The sequence below is a fragment of the Suncus etruscus genome, chromosome 2 (assembly GCF_024139225.1).
Source record: "Suncus etruscus isolate mSunEtr1 chromosome 2, mSunEtr1.pri.cur, whole genome shotgun sequence".
Taxonomy (NCBI): domain Eukaryota; kingdom Metazoa; phylum Chordata; class Mammalia; order Eulipotyphla; family Soricidae; genus Suncus; species Suncus etruscus.
This window is the reverse complement of record NC_064849.1, coordinates 65,272,423-65,280,447: the sequence shown is the minus strand read 5'-3', so window position 1 is coordinate 65,280,447 and position 8,025 is coordinate 65,272,423. Positions and strand designations below refer to the sequence as shown.

General features: G+C 38.2%; 1 non-coding gene across 1 annotated transcript; it reads right to left on the bottom strand.

Moving 5' to 3' along the window:
* Nucleotides 1-6,356: 6,356 nt before the first annotated feature.
* On the bottom strand, nucleotides 6,357-6,444 carry TRNASTOP-UCA (transfer RNA opal suppressor (anticodon UCA)). Its single transcript has one exon. It is a non-coding gene; the product is annotated as a tRNA-Sec (tRNA).
* Between the last annotated feature and the right edge of the window lie 1,581 nt (nucleotides 6,445-8,025).

Genomic DNA, 8,025 nt, shown 5'->3' with positions numbered 1-8,025 from the left:
GGGTTACTCCTGGCTCTACGCTCAGAAATCGCTCCTGGCAGGCTCAGGGGACCATATGAGATGCCGGGATTCCAACCACGGTCTTTCTGCATGCAAAGCAAACACCCTACTCCATGGTATCTCTCCGGACCCCACTCTCTTTTCTTAAAATCGCAAATGTGAAGTAGCCAGGGATGTGGCTCAGTGGTAGAGAGAGTACCTTGCCTGTATGAGGCCCTGGATTTGATTCCAAGCATCACTAATGAAATAATGATAATGATAATAAAAATAACAATAATACCAAAAAGCTCTGCTAAAAATTTAAAAGTGCAAATGTGATTTCAACCTTTGTAATGGAAGAACAGAACATTTGACATCAAGAAAACTCGAAAAGAATTTTTTTTTAAAAAATCATTAAACAGAGTTGTCAAACTCTCTCCAGGTTTTCTTTTAATGAAGTTATGAAAAGGAGATGGATGTGATTTGGGGGAGTCTCACCCAACAACGCTACACCCAGCTCAAGTTGGTACTTGGATGTGTTCAGAGAGTCAAGTGGTGACAGGGATCCTGCATGCAAAGTATATGTCCCAGCCATTAGGAGATATCTCCATGACTAGTTCAAGATGATTTTGTAGATGTGCTTTTTCAGCTGTATTATATTTTCATTTTCATCCAAATAAAATACTTTCTACTTGCTTTCCTGATTTATTTTCTCATGCATGAATTCTTTGTTGCAGTACTTTGCTCAGTTCTAAGTATTTCAGAATTTTCTAGATATCTTTGTTATTGAGTTGAGTTCTTTGAGACTGGAAAATATACTTGCATAATTTCAACCCTGCTAAATTGTTGAGATTCTATCTGTGGTCTTGGATATGATCTATTATGATGAATGTTCCATATAAAGCTTGGGAGTAAAAAAGAATATTCTGCTCTGATTGTGTAGAGTATTCTATAAATATCAGTTAGGTCAAATTTATAGTGTTGTTTAGGGCTTCCATATCCTCATTGATTTTCTGTTTAATTATTCAATAAGTGTCTGAGAAAGAGGACTATTGAAGTTTTTAACTATAAATGCAGTTTTTCTATGAAGATTTTTATTTTCTGTTTATTGTTTTATCTCCTTTGAAGCTCTGTTTTTAGATGCATACACATTTAGCATAGTTACTGCTGATAATCGCGTTTTCATCATTTTTGTGCCTCCCAAATTGTGCTCTGGAGGCCTAGTTGCCCCTCTGTGACTCTCAGCATTGGAGTTGGAGGACATGTTACAAGGCTCCTGTGGAAAGGTGCTCTGGGGCACACCCAGAAGTGTGCAGGGGCCACGTGGAGCTGGGAATTGAACACTCAACTGCCACCTTTAAGGCAAGTGCCTTAATCCCTGCACTATATCTCTGGTCCTTATTCTTTGTTCTGGTCTTTTTTTTTTTTTTTTTTTTTGAGAAAGGCACACCTGGCAGTACTCAGGGCTTCCTGCTCAGGGATCAATCCTAGTGGTACTCATGGACACATGGATAACTAGGGCTCAAACATGGGTTGATCACATACAAGGCAAACGCTCTATCCATAGAGTATCTCTCCATACCCACTAAATTTACATTTTTGATACTAGAATAGCTTCCCAGGCCTCTTTTCATTTGTACTTGTAATCTCCCTTTTCATCTTTTTACTTTTAACTTATTCGTCTCTTTGTACTTAAATTAAGCTTTTTGTAGGCAACTTATTATGTGGGTCATGTTTTATCTCTGAACTGAAAATTCTGAGTTTTAATTTGAGGTTCTCCCTGCTCTTATCTTTTAATTTGTGCTTGGTGGAGATCCATGGAAAGGAGCTCTTTAATGGATTCAGACTCAACTGTGGTTCGGTTTCCACTGTTCTAAGCACAGTTCTCTCCTGCTTTCAAGGTCATTTGGCAATGCCTGGAGATGTTACTGATATCTAGTAGGCCAAGAACATTTCTATATATCCTACAGTAAATGCATGGGATAGTCTTTCACAGTAAATAATTACCATGCCCCAATGTCAGTACTGCCCAAACTAAGGAATTTGCAAGCTATTCCACACTTAGTCTTTAAAATATTCATTAATAGGGGCCAGAGCCATAGCACAGCTATGTACTCACCTGACCTGGGACGAACTGGGGTTCAATTCCTGACATCCCGTATGGTCCCCGAGCCTGCCAGGAGCGATTTTTGAATGCAGAGCCAGGAATAACTCCTGAGTGCCACTGGGTGTGGCCCCAAAACAAACAAACAAAAAACAAAAATCAAAATATTCATTAATAATATAAGCTAATTTCTTTTCACTACTTATGAAAGTCACCTCTTCCATTCATGCTTTCACAAAAGTCTACTCTGTATTCTGAGTATTTCTAATCTCTGGAATTTAATATTATTTAATATTTTATGGCTGTCTCTGCTTTCTAAAGAATTACAGAGAAGGGGAGGTGAGGTGGTGCTAGAAGTAAGGTGCCTGTCTTGCAAGCGCTAGCCAAGGAAGGACCACGGTTCAATCCCCCGGCATCCCATATGGTCCCCCCAAGCCAGGGGCAATTTCTGAGCTCTTAGCCAGGAGTAACCCCTGAGCGTCAAACGGTGTGGCCCAAAAAAAAAAAAAAACAAAAACAAAAAAAAAGAACTACAGAGAAATTACAGTTTTGTGGGTCATCTATATTTTTTATCTCTATAGTGGGAGTGATTGTTTTTCTTGTGGATTATGCACCCTAAGTGAAAGTTAAATCTGCATCTCATTGAAAAATAATAAATTTTGAACCAGGATAAGAATAATTATAGACCAATCTCAATGACAAACATAGATGCAAAATTTACTACACTGAGCAAGTCATATGGGAAAATAAAAATATCATAATATCTCAATCTGTGAGATCTAGGGAAACCAACCAAATGAGTAAACAAACAAAAAAAGTATATTGACTGAGACTAACTAGTGACTATCAAAAGAGAGAAGGGAAGGGGTAAAATGAGTAAAGAGCTCATTATATAGTAAAGAAAGGAGAGGTTTAAATTTTGCATAATGAGTAATGTAAATATACATTGATGTGCAAATACAGATTTAATTATGTAACCCTTTAAAGTCTATATCGTGATACAATATTACTTCAATAAAAATAAAGAGTTTTAAAGTTAACATTGTAATAGTTACATACAATATAAAATCAGGGCATCTAGGGTTTATCCCAAGTAAACAAGCTTGTTCACTAACAGAAAATTTATCACTATAATACGTTGTTTAAATGTATGAAAGGAGCAATTCATTACTCATCTCAAAGGAAACAAAATTTTTAGTGATAGAATTTAATGACTATGATTTTAAAAAGGAAAATCTCTTAGCAAAATGTACTAATGGAGGAAATTTTTTTTGCAGTGCTAGGGAACAATCCTAGGGTCTCACCCATGCAAAGCATTTGCCTTGCAAATACACAGTGAAATATACTGAGAAAACAACTTTCTTTTTTTATTATCTTTATTTAGACACCATGATTACAAATATGATTGTAGTTGTATGATTACAGTCATGTAGAGAACCCCCCCTTCACCAGTGCAAGATTCCCACCACCAATTTCCCAGATCTACCTACTCCCCACCCCACCCACACCTATACTCGAGACAGGCTTTCTACTTCCCTTATTCATTCACATAAAACAACTTTCTTAAGCCTAATAGAATCCTACCAAACATTCACAATAGGTAGCATCAAAAAAGTGAATTCTAATGACATTCCTTTCTTCCCCAATACTATATAATTCATTGGAGGTTATAATCGGAAACTTTTATTACAGGTTCTAATCAATGCAATAAAATATAGAAGAAATGAAAAATCTATAAAATCATAAGGAAACAAAATACTCTAATATGTACTCTATAACAAGATATTAGAATTACTGTAATTAGAAATACAGCAAATTTTAAACAATAAATTCAATAAGCTAAATCTGTAATATTACCATAAAATGAAAGAGTTTTAAATCTAATAAAAGAAGGTTTCATTGCATTTACATAATCTGTACGATTCTCAAGAATGGGGCCTTAAGGAATAGTAATGAGCATCTTAGAGCACCTGTCTTGCAAGCACATGGTCCTGAGTTTGAATCCCTGGCAACTCTTCCAGAGAGCCCCACAGCTAAAACTGTGCACACACCACTACTAGATATGGGTGCAAACTCTGGTGAGCTCAGGTCATCACACACTCTCAAAGTCCCCTTCTACTCTATTGGTAGTGTCTTCATCAAATAGGGCAAAATGTTAATATTTGTTTGGTGTGGTTTGGCTATATCACACTGTTCTTTTCTGTTATTTCGTCATATTCCACAATTGTCCCACATGTTCTGAGCCCAATCTTGATAGCTCTACTGACTGTGATCTCCAGCATTGCAAGCAATTTCTCACTGCCCCAACAGCCAGGCATGTTTAAGTGCCACAAAAAGGGGTGCATCCCTCGGTGCTTACCACAACTAAAATATATATATACAGAAGTGAGAGCCAGAAAGTGCAATCCCTCACAAGTGCATGAGTGATCATTACAGTGACCCCATAGCAAGCACTATAACCCTATCTTGTGTGCCTCAATGAGAGCTGGACCCCTGGTTAGCACATGAGCAAGCCACCAAAAGGAGTTTAAATGTTGGTGAGTACCACAGCTGGGTGTGTGAGCACTAAAGCTTGATGCATCCATCAATCCAGAGAGTACAACAGCTAAAATTGTGCACATACCAACACTAGATAGATGTGTGAACTTTGTCATCACATATCCCTAAAGGGAGCTTTGATTTCATTTGTAGATTCTTCATTTTTTAATTCTTTTCTCTTTATTTTTTCAAAAGATGAAGAAAATAGGGCAGGATGTTAATATTTGTTTGATGCAGTTGTTGGCTACATTACAATGTTCTTTTCTGTTCTTTCAACATATTCCACAATTGAAGAAATAATATCAGATATAGGGTGAAAGCACTTCGAAGATCATAGAGATTTACTTTAAAAAACGTATTTGGTGTCAGTATGTCAAATTGCAATCATCTCTGATGCTCCTAAAAGTTGAATCTCTGTCTATGGTGCCAGAAAACCAGAAAAATTTCCAAATTTACTGTTTGGAAATACACTGTTTAGAACACACAGTGTTTTCAAACATAGTTTTTTGGAAACATGATGTTCAGAAACAAGTGTTTCCAAATAGAATTTCCAAACAAATTCCAGGGATATGAACATATCATTCATCGGGACAACGTGCACCAAAAAATTCAGAGATAGAAAGAATTTGACAAAGCATGTTTCCTGAGGCACTTCAAGGAGACACTTTGATTTCCTCAAATTCTCCTCAAAGGGATGGCAGAATTTCTGCATCTCCCTTTATTGTGATATATAAATACTTAATAGTTATTTTAAGTACTGTGGTTTGCAAACTGTCATTGTAAATGCTTTATACATAAAACTTCCAGCACCACACCTTCCATTAGATCAGGGGTCCTCAAATTATGGCCTGCCAAGGACATTTATTTGGCCCATAGGATGTTTTTTGCTGCTGCTGCTGCTGCTGCTGCTGCCTATTCTACTTAACAACCAACTCTTCTCAGCCAGCAGTGCGCATGTCAGGGATGTGCTCTGCACTCTCCCACTCCCCTCCTTTCTGTCTCTCAACTCCTCCTCTCAGTCTCTGGCAGGGGTCCTCAAACTACGGCCTGCCAAAGCAGGCCCACAGTTTCCACTGAAATATTGGTAAGTTTGTGTATTTAACTTTATTTGTTCTTCATCTTAAATATTGTATTTGTTCCTTTTTTTTACTTCAAAAAATGATATATACACTATGCATAGGAATTCCTTCATAGTTTTTCTTTAATATTATAGTCCAGCCCTCTAACTATCTGAGGGATAGTGAACTGGCACCCTATTTAAAACTTTGAGGACCCCTGCATTAAGGTGTCAACTCCCATTACTATCTTATTGTCCCCTGTATCCTCCCTCCTGTGATCATTATATTCTTCAGGTTATCTTCATAGCAATATATTACATGATTTCATTTTTTTAATATTCAAGTAGTGTCCCATTGTGCATATATACTATAGTTTCTTTATTCAGTCATCTGTTCTTGGGCATTTGGGTTGTTTCCAGGTTTTGGCTATTGTGAATAGTGCTGCAGTGAGTATAAGGGTGCAAATGCATTTTCTTTTTTGTTTGTTTGTTTGTTTTTTGGAGGGGCCACACCCATTTGATGCTCAGGGGTTATTCCTGGCTAAGGGCTCAGAAATTGCCCCTGGTTTGGGGGGGACCATATGGGACGCTGGGGGATCGAACCATGGTCCTTCCTTGGCTAGCGCTTGCAAGGCTTACCTTACCTCTAGCGCCAGCTTTCTGGCCCCAACATCCACATACCCGAAAGGTGGAATTGAACCACTCTGTCGCTAGACAGCTACAGGTTTGAAGCCTGCACTCCAGACCACTGAGGCTCATCCATGGTGCAAATGCATTTTCTAAATAGCATTTTTGGGTCCCTGATGTAGATGCCAAGAACTAAATTTCTGGGTCATATGGAAGATTAATTTCTAGTTTTTTGGGAAGGGTTCATATTGCTTTTCAAAAATGCTGGACTGCTTGACAGTTCCACCAGCAATGAATGTTGGTCCCTTTTTCATCAAGTCTATACCAACACCATTTGTTTTTGTTCTTTTTATTCTTTCTTTTTTTTTTTTTTTTTGGTTTTTGGTTTTGGGGCCACACCCAGCGGTGCTCAGGGGTTACTCCTGGCTGTCTGCTCAGAAATAGCTCCTGGCAGGCACAGGGGACCATATGGGACACCAGGATTCGAACCAACCACCTTTGGTCCTGGATCAGCTGCTTGCAAGGCAAACACCACTGTGCTCTCTCTCCGGGCCCTGTTTTTTCTTATTGATGTGTACCAGTCTCAGTGGTGTGACATGATATTGTGTTTTGATTTGCTTTTCCTTGATGATAAGTGATGTAGAGAAATTTAATATATTTTTGGTCCATCTTTAAGGACCATCTTTTTGGCCATCTTGAAAGATTGCAACTTTACTTAAACTATGTATTACATAATTTCTAATAATAATTGGAAATAATTATTAATTATTATTATAAATAGCAATTTCTAATAATACATTTGTTTCTGTCATTCCAAGTGTAAAATTCTCTCCACCATTGTTCCCCAGATTCTCATCCACTCCTAAGTCTGCCCTCTTGGCCAGCACAAAATAATTTACTTTATATTGCTTGTTTACACATATGTGGTATGCGGTAATGGGGTTATCAATAAAGCAAAAGAAAATTTGTGAAAATTATTTTATCTTTCAATGGAGTCATTAAGTCATTGTCTCAAAATTTGTTATGCTATTTGTTGTTTTTTTTTGGGGGGGGGAATCACACCCGGCAGTGCTCAGGGGTTACTCCTGGCTCTATGCTCAGAAATCACTCCTGGCAGGCTCCGGGGACCACATGGGATGCCAGGATTTGAACCACCAACCTGCTGCATGCAAGGCAAACACCTTACCTCCATGCTATCTCTCTGGCTCCTTGTTATGCTATTTGTTCCTAGTTAATCACTCTGTTATTGGTCTTGTTTATTATTCTTAGTAATGGGATTCACTTCTGATATTGAGGTCTTTAATTCATTATCTTCTATGCTACTTTGGCATCTAATTTGGTGTGTTCCTGTTGGGGTGTCATTATTTAAAATATTTAGAGGTGCTGCAGGGCCACATATGTTCTCTGTAGTCCTGTCTCTGTAGCTGACATGGAGTTGGATGTGGGATGTCTGTGGTTGTCAGGGCTTCCAGAAATACAGACGGGCAGGGGACTCTACCTGCATTTACCCTGACAAGACCTTTAAGACTTCAATCAAAATACCAGCGTACTAGGAGTTTTGGTTATTTAGGCATCTCTGCAGAGATCAGTGGTAAAGTAGTGAAGTTGGGCCATTGATGTGGCAGTGAGTAATGGGGAAATTGGAGAAGAAATTCCCTTGGCCTAAGAGATACAGGGTTTCTCCACCCTTGAAGCATACTGCCATGGAAACTACTACAGG